This window comes from Pseudopipra pipra, chromosome W (genome assembly GCF_036250125.1).
Source record: "Pseudopipra pipra isolate bDixPip1 chromosome W, bDixPip1.hap1, whole genome shotgun sequence".
Lineage (NCBI taxonomy): Eukaryota > Metazoa > Chordata > Aves > Passeriformes > Pipridae > Pseudopipra > Pseudopipra pipra.
Genome location: NC_087580.1, coordinates 61,818,421 through 61,830,808, shown reverse-complemented (window position 1 = coordinate 61,830,808; position 12,388 = coordinate 61,818,421). Strand labels below are relative to the sequence as shown.

Here is a 12,388-nt window from a genome sequence, read left to right as displayed (position 1 = left end):
TACTTTCTTTGTGTGTTCTACTGTTTCACCCAGGCTCTACAGTTCTTTTGTGTACAGCCTAGGCAGTTTGTGCCAGCTGGACAAGTCGTGGCTTTGATAAACAATCTAGATTGAAATAATCCCAACATAAAACAGGTTTGAGTCCCATTATCACCTGTGTTACGTACAGTGATCTCCTTAAATCTAACTCTTGGGTATCTTTTGCCAGAGTAAGACCACCCACTCCTGCAACTGTTGCTCCTGAAAATTGTCAGAATGTTTGAGCAGGTCAAATAGAGGTGCCAGCTGGGTGTTTGGCAATTGCAAGTACGATGCAATCTAATTTAAAGACTTTAATAGCTACTGTATGTCAGTAAGAGTTTTAACATTAATACCCAATTAAACTGGTTGAGAAATGACTGCTTTTTGTGTACATGAACCCTAAATATTTCCAGGGTACTTTTCACTGCACCATGTCAGGAGCAACTACTAGGCCAAAGAATTGTAGACTCTTTCTGGTTTCAGCGTCCAACACACCCAGCTGATCCTCAGTGGCTACAGCTAGTAGAAATATCATCTATATAATGACAACAAAGACAGTCAGAAAATTGCATTAGTACAGGGAATAATGTTGGAAACATAAACCACTGACAAATTATAGAAAAGCCTTTCATTCTGTGGGAGAGGGTTTTCTATGGATAACACTCATAAGGTTCTGCACAAATAATAGATGGAACTAAAAATGCACATTTTTTCTCTATCACTGGGATCTAACTGGATTGTGAGAAGATAACCTGTCAAATCAATAATAACAATGGGTTATTCAGCAGAAAGCACAGAAAGGGTCAGTAAGCCAATGCTTACTAACCATGACTGCACCAACCCGTCTGAGATCATGCAAAGGTTTTCATCTCACAGATTTTTTCTTTATCACAAACACAGGGGTAATTAAAGGATTCTGAGATGGTTCAATGTAATTAGCATCAAGCTGCCTTTTGACAAGCTGTTGCAGGGCCAACAGCTGTTCTGTAGGTAGGAGCCATTGTTTAAGTCACGCAGGATCTGTATGTTCTAAAAGAAAACTCCGAGCAGTTCTTCCTAGTATCACAACATTAACTCTTGGAATGACTACAGAAGTTTGTTTGTTTGTTTGGACAATTAACAGCAAGTTTTGAGCATCACGAAGAGTACAGGTTGCCTTCCTACAACCCTAAACATTCACTAGTCAAATTATGCAAGCAATACATCTGGTATGAAACAAGGAGTAATCACAATTAGTGAGGCTATTTTGCTGAGAACACAGCTGCAATGGGTAGGGCATGTTTTAGGGAGGAGAGACTAGCCGTTTTACAATGAATATTGCTACCAGCTGTTGCACGGGAGGGGTTTTGAAGACAATATATAAGGACTCTTTAAAACAACACTTCAGCTCTTGTCACACTGATCAACATAACTGGTCTGCTCTGGCCTCCAGCCAGGAGGCCTGAAGACACACTATCCACAATGCTGCAGATGTCTCTGAGAAGGCACGCAGGATGGCCTTGACAGTCTAAAAGCCCCCCCGCAACGAGCTGAACAAGCAAGGCAGCAACATCGACAACTCCTGATTTAAATCCTGGAAAACACAGAAAAGCTCAAAATGACCCTCACTACTGCCATAGCAGATGCAAATGCAATTATTTGATGGTCTAAGGACCTCATCCCAGCACAAGCCTGCATTATCTCTAGCTAGTTATGTAACTAGCAACTTCTGTAACTGTCACAAAACTTGTTTCTCTACAGCGTCTTGCAGCTTTTCCACGAATTGTGAGAATGGTTCCCGGGCACCTGGATGCACAGTGGCGCACCCTGCCTCGGGCTCTGCCAACCTTGCAGTCTGCACCAATGTTTGCTGGCTTATGGTTTTTACTCGCTTTAAAACTAGTGGTCTCCTGCGCAGTTTGCACAGCTAAGGAACAACAGCAGTGGAAAAACTCCACCTGAGACTTAACTTGCATAAATTTCTGAAACAAGGCAGAAATAGAACACCAAATTTATGTAAGAACCTCTTATTTAACCTCAGTTCAGATCAAACAGCTAGCCGGACAGGGCTAGTCTAGAAATAACTAAAACCTCATCACTCATGGTGGGAATTTGAAGAATTCATATACCATTCAGAATAAGGAGTCACTATGGTTCAACAGAATCATGTTACACATCTCTAAAATCTTGACACCGGCAGAAAGTATTTTTAAGTTTACACAGTCACACATTCATATAGCTTTTCTCTTTCACACAACCTCTCTTCAGTCATTCCTTGGTGGCCACCACAGTCACTCTTCACTCACACACACATTTGCAAGTAGTCATTGGCTGTGCACTTCTTATCAGTTTCATGATTCAAAGGAAATTTATGGCATAGCTGCCATCAGCAATCTGTAAATCCTGCATAACTCTCTATGTAAAAGACAAATACAGCAAGAAAGAACATAATATTATCTTGGAAATCTTCAACTCTTCTCATAGAGCAATGATATTCTGTCATAAAGGTAATAAAACTACTTTTGCAGGGGGCAAGACTATATCCCCTTCTGTCTCATCGTTCCGTCTCCAAATCTTCTACCTGCACCCTGCCCCTGGGGGAAACAGCCAAATTTCATGTAAGAGAAGCAAAATGGCAAACTATAGGAAATTCTTAACAACCTTCTGCAATATGCAAAAAGCTAAGCACGGATGTTGCGTTATTTCTAATCTTACTTCAAAGGATTTTTTGTCAATCTCCCTTTCTGTTTTTGGAGAAAACATTTGAGAATGCCACGAGCACACTGCATGCTTAACACCTATTGCTGTAAAAACAATGCAATCTTATTTGATTTATAAGTTGGGATATTGTTAATTTTAAGTTGTTTTTTCTCTTTTCCCTTTTTTCCGTGTTTTACCGTCTTTGCCTCCCCCCACGCTCCTCATTGCCGAAGGACGAAGGAGGGGGAGGAGGGGCTGGGCTCACCCAGAGAGATCAGCAGAAGGAACTTAATCACAGGGTCTGCTTAAGAAAAGACAAAAACATAGGAGAGGGAGAGAACAGCTGCAAACAGGCACGTTTCAGAGAGAGGATGATTGGTGTAACGGGGAAAAAGAGAAACAGCTTTCCTCCTCCCCCAGCTGCACCCCCCAAAGCTTTTGCTACCGTCATTAACTCGCCACTCTAGGAAGAGGAGCGGCACCAGGGAAAAAACACTCGTTGCAAAGAAGGGAAGGGGAACGCACACCCCCCGGGACCATGGCTGTCAGCAGTGCAGGGGAAACAGAGCCCCCCCGCCGCCCGCCGCGCCCGAGGCCGCCGGCGTGCACGCACGCGGGCACACCGCTCCGAGCCGGGGCTGCGCACCGCTCCAAGCGATTTCACCGGCCCCCGGCTCTGCGTCATCCGGGAGCACTCTGAGCCGGGGTCACGCAGGCGCCGTGACAACCGCCACTGCCCCGCTGCCCGGCGCCGCCCCGTAGGCACCTGGCACGGCGGCGTAAGCACACAGCGCCGTAAACACAGCCACAAATGCGCAGCGCAGTCCCGCTGCACAGTTCAGATGAAAAGCTGGAAATGTCTTAAGGTGGAACTCAGTCACAGTGTTCGTAAAGTTCGTCCTCGGTCCATCATCAGTACTTTCATGCCGCAGTTGTCGTCTCCGATCGTCCTGGATATGCACTGCCGAGATGCTAGCACCGCGTTCACGTTGGCGGGGCCCCTCGGTTGTCCCCAGCCCCGTTCCATGATCTCTGGTCCCACTCCGGCTCCCTTCAACTCCGCTCGACTCCCTTTTTACACGATTTCTCCGTATGATGGTATCCAGTAGCATTCTAATGTCCTCAGACTGTGCTTTAATGCCTTTTACTGTTCCAGATAACAATTGCCAAGTTGTAAGGAGGGAAGCAGCAACTTTTTTTTCTCCCTTAGAGGCAGCAGTAAAGAGCTTATCACTAAGTTCTTTCCAAGTAGAGATAGTAAAGGCAGTTACAGTGTTCGCTTCATATCCCTGGCCCTTACATGAAAGCAGCATCTGCCGCAAAGCCAGTTCATCTAATTTCTCTCCCTTTTTTAAGCAGGATAGACTTCCATATAGATGCAACATTAGATCCCTCTTGTTCACGGTGGCTCACCTGTCTAGGCGTCTTGTCTGGCTGGCCTGGCAGCTTCTCCACTTCTCTCATGTTACACTGAGCTCCGTCTCCGCGGCAACCTCCCACAACTTAACCTCATAACGTCTCCATTCTCTTTCATCAAAAACTGTATTAGGGTCCACAAAACAACTTTTAGCAACCCTCGTCGCAAGCAATTTTGGTAATTCTTTTTTCAAATCTATACCCTTAAGTCCCCGCTTTTCTAAAAAGCACTGGAGTAATAAAAGCACCGCTTGTCTTTCCATACCTATAAATCTTCAGCGCGCTGTTGCAGCCTTTTACAAGACGTCGGCGGTGTTGTCGGCCGGGCCATCCTGTAAGGTCACCCGGGGCGCGGAGTCCAGCTCTTTCGCCTCTTGTGCTGCTTCAAGACCGACCGGCTACTGCGTCAGACCGTGGCTTCGGGGAGTGCAGATTTAACTTACTCCCTGTTCAGGTTTCGGGGACCGCAGATTCAACTTAGTCCCTTGGGCCGCAGATTCAACTTAACCCTTGGGGCCGCAGATTTAACTTAGCCCCTGGGGCTGCAGATTTAACTTAGCCCCTGTTCAAGCTTCGGGGACCACGGGTTCCGTGCAAAACTCAGCAGGATCCTCGTTTATTGTCCCTTGCTCGGCGCCATTTGTCGTGACGAGGGAAGAAAGAGACCCTCAATATGAGAATCAGCAAGCTTCGTTTATTGATCATTGCTAACAGCTTAATATATGCTTTATAATTAGCTCATACATATTGCAAAAGCTAAGCTCATTATTGGCTCTGCTTAAATGTTGATCTCACCTCTTACTCCCTTCCTTTGTTGACACAGGTGGTTCTCAGTTGCTTTTGTTTTGCTAATCACAATGTCCTGTTTACCAACCAGCTAACACAGTACAAGGGCACTGTAACCTTGCTATCTAAGATGTTCCCATGGCCTAGGCAAGCCGTGTTCTATAGCCAATTCCCTACAAGCAACCACTGGGAACCGAGTGACTGTTCTTTTATTCACCTCTCTCAAATCTTGTACCAAACGGTATGATCTGTCAGGTTTCTTTATCGGCAAAATGGAGGTATTATGAGGTGACATGCAAGGTTCTAGTAGTCCTTGTGCCAAAAGTCTTTCTATAGTTGACTTAAGTCCTATTCTTCCTTCATATGAAATAGGATATTGTTTTACCCTTATCGGTTCCTCCGGGTTTTGAATAAGAACTTCAAACGGCTTTATATCTAATTTCCCTACAGAATCAGGGGTGTACCATACTTCAGGGTTTTTTTTCTTTTCATCTTCAGCTGTAAGAGCATATATTTTTACTTGCGGTTTTTGTTCCTTAGTCTCCAAACTTATTCCCAATTCTATCATAAGATCTCTTCCCAACAAATTATACTCTGCTTCAGGAACCAGCAAAAATGTTCCCAATGCATATTTATTATGGGTTTATATTTCCACATCTTTAATAAGGGGTACCTTAAGTGGTTCTCCCTTGGCCCCTATAACTTGTACTGCATCTGGGGATGTTACACAGCCCCAAGGTATTTTCTGAACAATTGATCTTTCTGCTCCTGAGTCCACTAGGAACTCAAATTCTTGTTGCTGAGGACCCAATTCAAGTTTTATCAAGGGCTCAGTGTCTTTTCGGGTCCCCAGCAGATAGAGCCCCTGACCCCCCTAATCCTCTTTGAACACCTGCTCATCCTGTATACGCTTCCTGCAATTCTTCTTCACGTCCCTTTTTGCAGCAATAATAACATTCTATGTCGCTCCGATCCACTTGCCCATGGTCTCTTAACACTCCACGTCTGTCGGATCCATGAGGGGTCCGTCGCCTCTGATCCCTATCTCCTCTTTGTCCTTCTCTTACAGCTGCCACTAAGATTTTTGCCTGCTTTTTCTGGTTTTCTTCATCTCTCTGCACATATACTTTCTGAGCTTCTCTCAGTAATTCGTCCAACCCCTTCTCTTGCCAATCTTCAATCTTTTCCAACTTTTTCCTATTGTCATCCCATGACTTTGCCACAAACTGTGTTTTAAGCAAGGCTTGTCCTACTGGAGTATCGGGATCTAAACCTGAATAAAGCTGTAAACTCTTCCTCAGCCTTTCCAGCCAGTCTGTGGGAGTCTCATCTTTTTTCTGCTGTTCCTTAAAGGCCTTATTAATGTTCTGCCCTCTAGGGACAGCCTCTCTAATGCCCTGAACTATGATGGTTCGCAAGTCAACCATATGACTCCTATGGGTCTGATCCTGATTATCCCAATCGGGCCTCTGAAGAGGCCACTTAATATCAGCCTCTGGACCTTGCTGATGTCCTAGGTCCCAATTTCTCATCCCTGCTCTTCTAATCATCTCCCGTTCCTCAGCGGTAAACAATAGTCCTAAAATTGCTTGCATTTCATCCCAAGTGTATGTATTAGGGCCTAAAAGTTGGTCAAACCTCTTGGATACACTGAGAGGGTCTTCCAACAGGTTCCCCATTTCCTTCTTAAAATCTCTCACATCCCCTGAACTTAAGGGAACGGACACAAACCCTATCCCTGGCTGTTGTCCTCCCATTGCAATCTCCCTCAAAGGGTATAACTGACCTTCCATCTTTTCTTTTTCCCTGGTTTGGCTTCTCATCACTCTCCTGCTATCGGTAAATGTAGGTGAGGGAGGTGAAGGAGTCTCAGAGGGAGGGGGTACCGGTTCTGTTGGGGCAGAGGGCTGAAAAGCCGGTACTGGGATGGGTGCAGGTGGTGGTGGGGGTGGGATGTATGGTGGAGGTGATTTTTGGGAATCATCCAGATCCCAGTTATTCATTTTCTACTTCTTTTTTTCCTTTAAAGGAAACAAGTAGTTTCTAGTATCTGATCTTATCCATAAACTAGCATATTCACTTTCCTCTAGATTAAAGGGTTCTTTGCTATTCACATAAATGTTTAAAGCCTGACAAATCCAATCTTCAAATGAGCCATAAACTGGCCAATACACACGATCTTGCCTTATTTGCTTTACTCCCCATACTTCTATGCAATAATGCACCATCTTTTCCCTCAACTTTCCTTCCCTGGAAGGGTAATCATTCCAATACTTAATCATTATCCCTAAAGGACTATCAGAAGGTATGTCCAGTAACCTCACTGCAAACCCCTTCTCGGGTTTTTCCTTCTCCTGAGGGACATCCTGGGACCTCTCCTTAGGGCCACCCATAGGAGCAGAAGATTTACTTTTCTTCTGTCCCATCTTCTGAAGTGCCTTCTCACACACTCACACTCGCTTCCCTTCTTTCGTGGCTCACTCCCTCGCGGGCTATGAGAAACGCACTACTAGAAGGTCCCCACTCTTTTCATCCCACAGGACATCTCACTCGCTTGCACTCTGGGGCCCCTTCCCAACTGAAGGGGGTTCTGCAAATACTTACCTCTCCTGGGTATGTCTTCGTTCGGCTCCTCACCGAACGGTTCCTTCCCCGACTGGACGGATTCCTCAAACACTTACTCCTCCTGAGTAAGTCTTTGCTTGGTTCCCAGCCAAGCGACTCCGCTCGGTGCTGAGCTGAACGGAGTCCCAAATGCTCGCTCCTCCCCGGAGCAAGTCTTCGTCCGGGGTTTATGCACAAAAATTACGGGGAACTGCAGTATTTATTTGCTCATTTGCCTTTAAATTTCGGTTGGATATCTAGACTCTGTACCACAGGAGCCCTCCCCAGGACCGTCCAAATGAAGACGGGGTGCCCTCCTGGAGATAAGATCCTGCCGCACAGAAAGTCTAGATCCGAGTCACGGCACCAAATTGTTATAGCCAGGGAGAACAAAAGCTTTTAGTTTAGATAAAATTTTTATTTATGGCAAATGAACAAAACAGCACTGGGTGGCCGGGGAGTATCTTGCTCCACCAACGGTCCACATGTTCAATACATTTCAGTCCGTCTTTTATAGATTTGTAACTTTTGTTTCCCCATAGCCCCCGCCTTGTTTCGTTTCTTCCTTTTCACGTCATCAGCTCTCTCTGTGCAGGCTCTGCCCTGTTGCTAGGGGATCGGTCCTGGGATGAAGGCAGAAAATCCTACTCTCGTTACCCCTGGTTTACCTCTTTATGTCTTTCCCACATCATTCTAGGCATCCCTTCCCCATATATACATTTAAGGTCTACGGTTAACATAACAGAATATAGCTTGTCATAGTAACATAACATTATGGTTTGACATTTTGCAACTACGACATTGCAAATACAATTTGATCAGCAAATTATCTGTTTTTGTCTTTATTAACTATTACAGTAACACTTAAGGAAATGCATGAGAGAGAAAGGGAAAGAAAGGATAAGGGTGGAAAGATGTTTATAGTCACCACCCACTGGGTCCAGCGATGAAACTTGGTAGTTGCGGCTTCCATGTCTAATGGTTGGTCTAATGGTGATCTTGATCTGTTGGGGCTGGGAGAAACCCCCCAGAAAATGCAAAGAATGTTATATGAGTTATTATACACTTCCAGCTCAGGTGGGAACACCTTGTACCTCCCTGGGGCTGGCCTCCGACATCTCCAAAGACAGTTGCAGCTGCCTATTGTGCCAGCATCCATCATGGTCCATCATGGTCCAACATTTGAGATGTATAACCCAGGCTAGATGCGCAAAGTTATCATGTAAAGGGAGGACACTGGCATGATAAAAGGGATTTTCCCACCTTTCAGGACTTGCCTCTTCTTAGCCTTTTCCCTTCCTCAGGCAGGCATCTGCACCCAGGATAGCTGGACAATGACACCCATTTATCTGATCCTTTAGCAGTATTGGGGGTGGGGAATGGCTTTGCTGGGTGAGCAGCTGCTTCTTTTCAGTTTGTGGTGATCGTAGAATGTGTAAGTCATTAACTGTTTGTCTTAGTTTAACAAGATTACAACTTAGAAATTAAGAAACTTCAAGTGGAAGTGTGGAAAAGGAAAAGAACAGCTTTTTATTAACAGAATCTGAATAAACAAGAAATGGTGCAATCAAAAACTTTCAGAAGAAACAAAGCAAAGTCCCAGTTCCCCGGGGGGGGGGGGGAGAAACCAGCGGCAACCCTGGGCAGGGGGAAGGAGGGGGGAAGGGGGGAAGGCAGGACTGTCCAGGCAGTTCAACAACTGCTCGCAGCCACGTGTGCCCGCAGCAGCCAGCAATGAAAAAGTCCTTTTCCACAGGTAGTCTCGAAAGCAGAATACCTCGCTCTGAGATGGGTCAGTGTCTCTCTCTCTCAATCGTCCTCTGCGAGGTGTCTTATGGGGAAAAAATTTCCTCTCAGGAAAAGAAAAGGAGGTGGCTGAAACCGGGCTCCCTGCTCCATCCAGTCCGTGCACCAAACCCAAAAACCTCCTAACAAAAGACTCCCCAGCCATCCCTGTGGCAACCCCGCTTCCCTGGAACCTCCCCTTACCCCTGCTCTCGTGCCACCCAGCATGTGCGGTTTCGCTCTGTTCCCAACCCCCCCATCCCAGAAGAAACAGATGGGACATTGGGGAAAAATTCCAACATCTCTTTTCAAACCTATGACACTGTTTCAGTCTCTGACAGTAGTTGAAGTTGTGTTTTCACCTAGCACAGTAAAAAAGGAGGCAACTGTTAAGATCCTGTAAGGTAAATATACGCAGGTATTCTTCCCAAGAATGCCAAGGCAGTGGAAAGGCAGACATTAAAACTCTCGGCACTCCAGGCAGTACTGTTCGCTTCCTGGCTTTATCATCACTGCCCTCCCCCCCCCCCGACTCTCCCCAGGCCACAACGGCCCTGTAGCATTTCTGTACCTTATCTCTCTCCTCTCACATATCAGAGAGAGTCTGAGAACTTGTCTTACTATGCGGGAGGGGAAGAAAGCATTGAAACTTCCTTTGAGAAAGAGTTACCTTTTAGGCAGAAAGCCTTCCTAGCAAAAACCAAGTTCCTAGCTTTCCCATTACAAATTCTTCTGAAAAGCACTACTCCTACAGATCCAATTATTGAGAAATGCCTCTACCTGAATTAAGGTGCAAACAAGACCATATGCTGAAGTCAGTAGTATGGATTTTATTTAACAATAATTATGAAGTAGAGAGATAGAAAGAAATAGAAAAGGATGGGGGTGGAAAGAGAGAGAGAGATCAAGCAGAAGATAGACACCACCTGTGGATCCAGCGGCGTTCCATTAATCATTCTTCACTCTGGTCTTTTCAGCAGTGGGGGTCCCAGAGTTGTTCTTCTGGAGGTACTACCTTTGTACAGTCCAAGTTCTGGGTATCCATGGGGTGGTTGCAGATGTTCCCATAACTTGGGTTGGGATGTGTATAAGCAGTTGCTTCCTTTTCTACAGTCTGTCACAGTGGGAATTTTTGTCGGGATGTATGAACCAGGATGTGCTAACCAAACCTCATCTCTGCTAGGCCTGGAATTAGTGCCTTCCTGTTGTAAATTTCTGCCATCTGTGCTTATCTCAAGTTCCCACTATGGTGGCTTATCTTGGGGCAAGTTCCTTCTGTGGCCTTGACAGTGTTTGAGGCAATTGTGATCTTTAAGTCTCTTACAGCAACAGCAATTCTTCCGGGACTGTAATAATATTTTAACTTTTTTTAGTTGTTTTTCTATGCAGAATCCTTTCTCACAAACATCTCTTTTTCAGTAGTCATATTCAGCCTACTGGACTTGAAAGCATCTAGTCTTCGTGTTGCTGAAAGAAGGCAGTTTCCATTCACTGTTGTTTGACCTATGCATTTTTCTCTCCTTATCTCCCAACAGCCAGCTCACCACTGAAAAAACGGTTCAAGGGCCATGAAATTGAAGCAATCCAGTGCGAGGTGCACAAGATGTGCAACTACAACAAGATCCTGTCCACGAAGAAGAACCTGGATCATGTGAACAAGATCCTGAAAGCCAAGCGGCTGCAGAGACAATCAAAGACAGGCAATAACTTCATCAAGAAGCGGAGGGGGCGTCCTCGGAAGGAACCCCTTTTCTTCGATGAAGACTCCAAAGACCAAATGCCCATTCTGGAAAAATGCATTGACCTTCCCAGCAAAAGAGGTCAGAGATCGACACTCAACCCTTTAATACTAAAGCCAACAGCCACTCAAGATACAATCATGGCCACCATTGAGGCTGTCATACATATGGCTCGAGAGATGCCACTCCCAATACCTCCTCTCCCTCCTCCCCTTCCTCTGTCCCCTTTCCCTCCACCCCGGACGCTCTGGAAAAGAAAAAGCAAGTCCTCATAGGAGGAAGAGGAGGACATGAAAGTGAAGCGGCACCAGAAAGGCAGAGGGAGTGAAAGCAAAGGCCTTTCCTAAGGCTGGTGCACCTTGTTGGATGTCAGGTGCCGGTAGCAGGGTACGCCAGGACTGAGGGACTGGAGATGTGCGGTCCGCTTCACCCCCACAGCAGCACCAGACTCATCCCTTTGACAGCCAGAACCCATGGCAGAGAGCTGTGCCAGCCAGGGTTTGCATTTGGCCCCAGGCCCTCCAGGAAAGAGTGGGGAAGGGTGTGGGAAAGGTGGGGGGTAAGGGTGGGCTAGGCGTATGTGTCAAAATTGGGGAAAGCATCTACTTTGCAGAGTTTCCAAAACTAATAAGAATCTCAGCATTGCTGTTCTCATACCTGGAGGCAGGAAGTCATCCTTGCAAAGAGCCGAATGTTGTCACTGGGGCTGCATGCTCAACTATGATTCTATTTGGTCAGCCAGGTGAAACTAAGACTATCCTTACCATAATAGAAATCACTGTAAAAAAAAGAAAAAAAGGAAGAAACAAACAAAAAAACAACAAAAAAAGTTGTGTAATTTTCTCAACTGTGATCTTGGTTATAATCTGTTTGATTTTTTTTTCCCCAGTTTTATATACCTACTAGGCTTTGGAGCAACATAACCCAAAATGTCTGACTTCTGCTAGAACTATATATTTCTTTCTCATTTACTTGCCTAGTTACAACTAGCTGCAATATAGGCAATAGAAAAATAGAGCCTTACACCCATGCATGCTCATTCCAAGTGCTATCCCAAGGAACAACGGAATGCCACAGCATTTAACATAAAGTATACATGGATATTCAGTTATGATAGCACATTTTTATGAAGCAACTTGGCAATGGCATGTGAAAAAAGGATCATCCATCAACCAAGTTGTTTTGATGCTTGTTACATATGAGTAGAGAACAGTAAGACAGTTCTGGGGAGTAGGGTTACAGTAAACATGGGCAAAATCACCAAAAATGTATAAAAAAGATAAAAGTAAAAAAATAGGACAAAAAAAATATAGTAAAAAGACAGGACCCAAACCTACCAGTTCTTACCACCTGCAATT

The 12,388-nt window shown here is 45.3% G+C and overlaps 1 long non-coding RNA gene across 1 annotated transcript; it reads right to left on the bottom strand.

Moving 5' to 3' along the window:
• Positions 1 to 1,832: 1,832 nt before the first annotated feature.
• On the bottom strand, positions 1,833 to 5,084 carry LOC135404393 (uncharacterized). Its single transcript, XR_010425655.1, has 2 exons — positions 4,382 to 5,084; positions 1,833 to 4,240 (listed from the first exon to the last, which is right to left on the bottom strand). It is a non-coding gene; the product is annotated as an uncharacterized LOC135404393 (long non-coding RNA).
• Between the last annotated feature and the right edge of the window lie 7,304 nt (positions 5,085 to 12,388).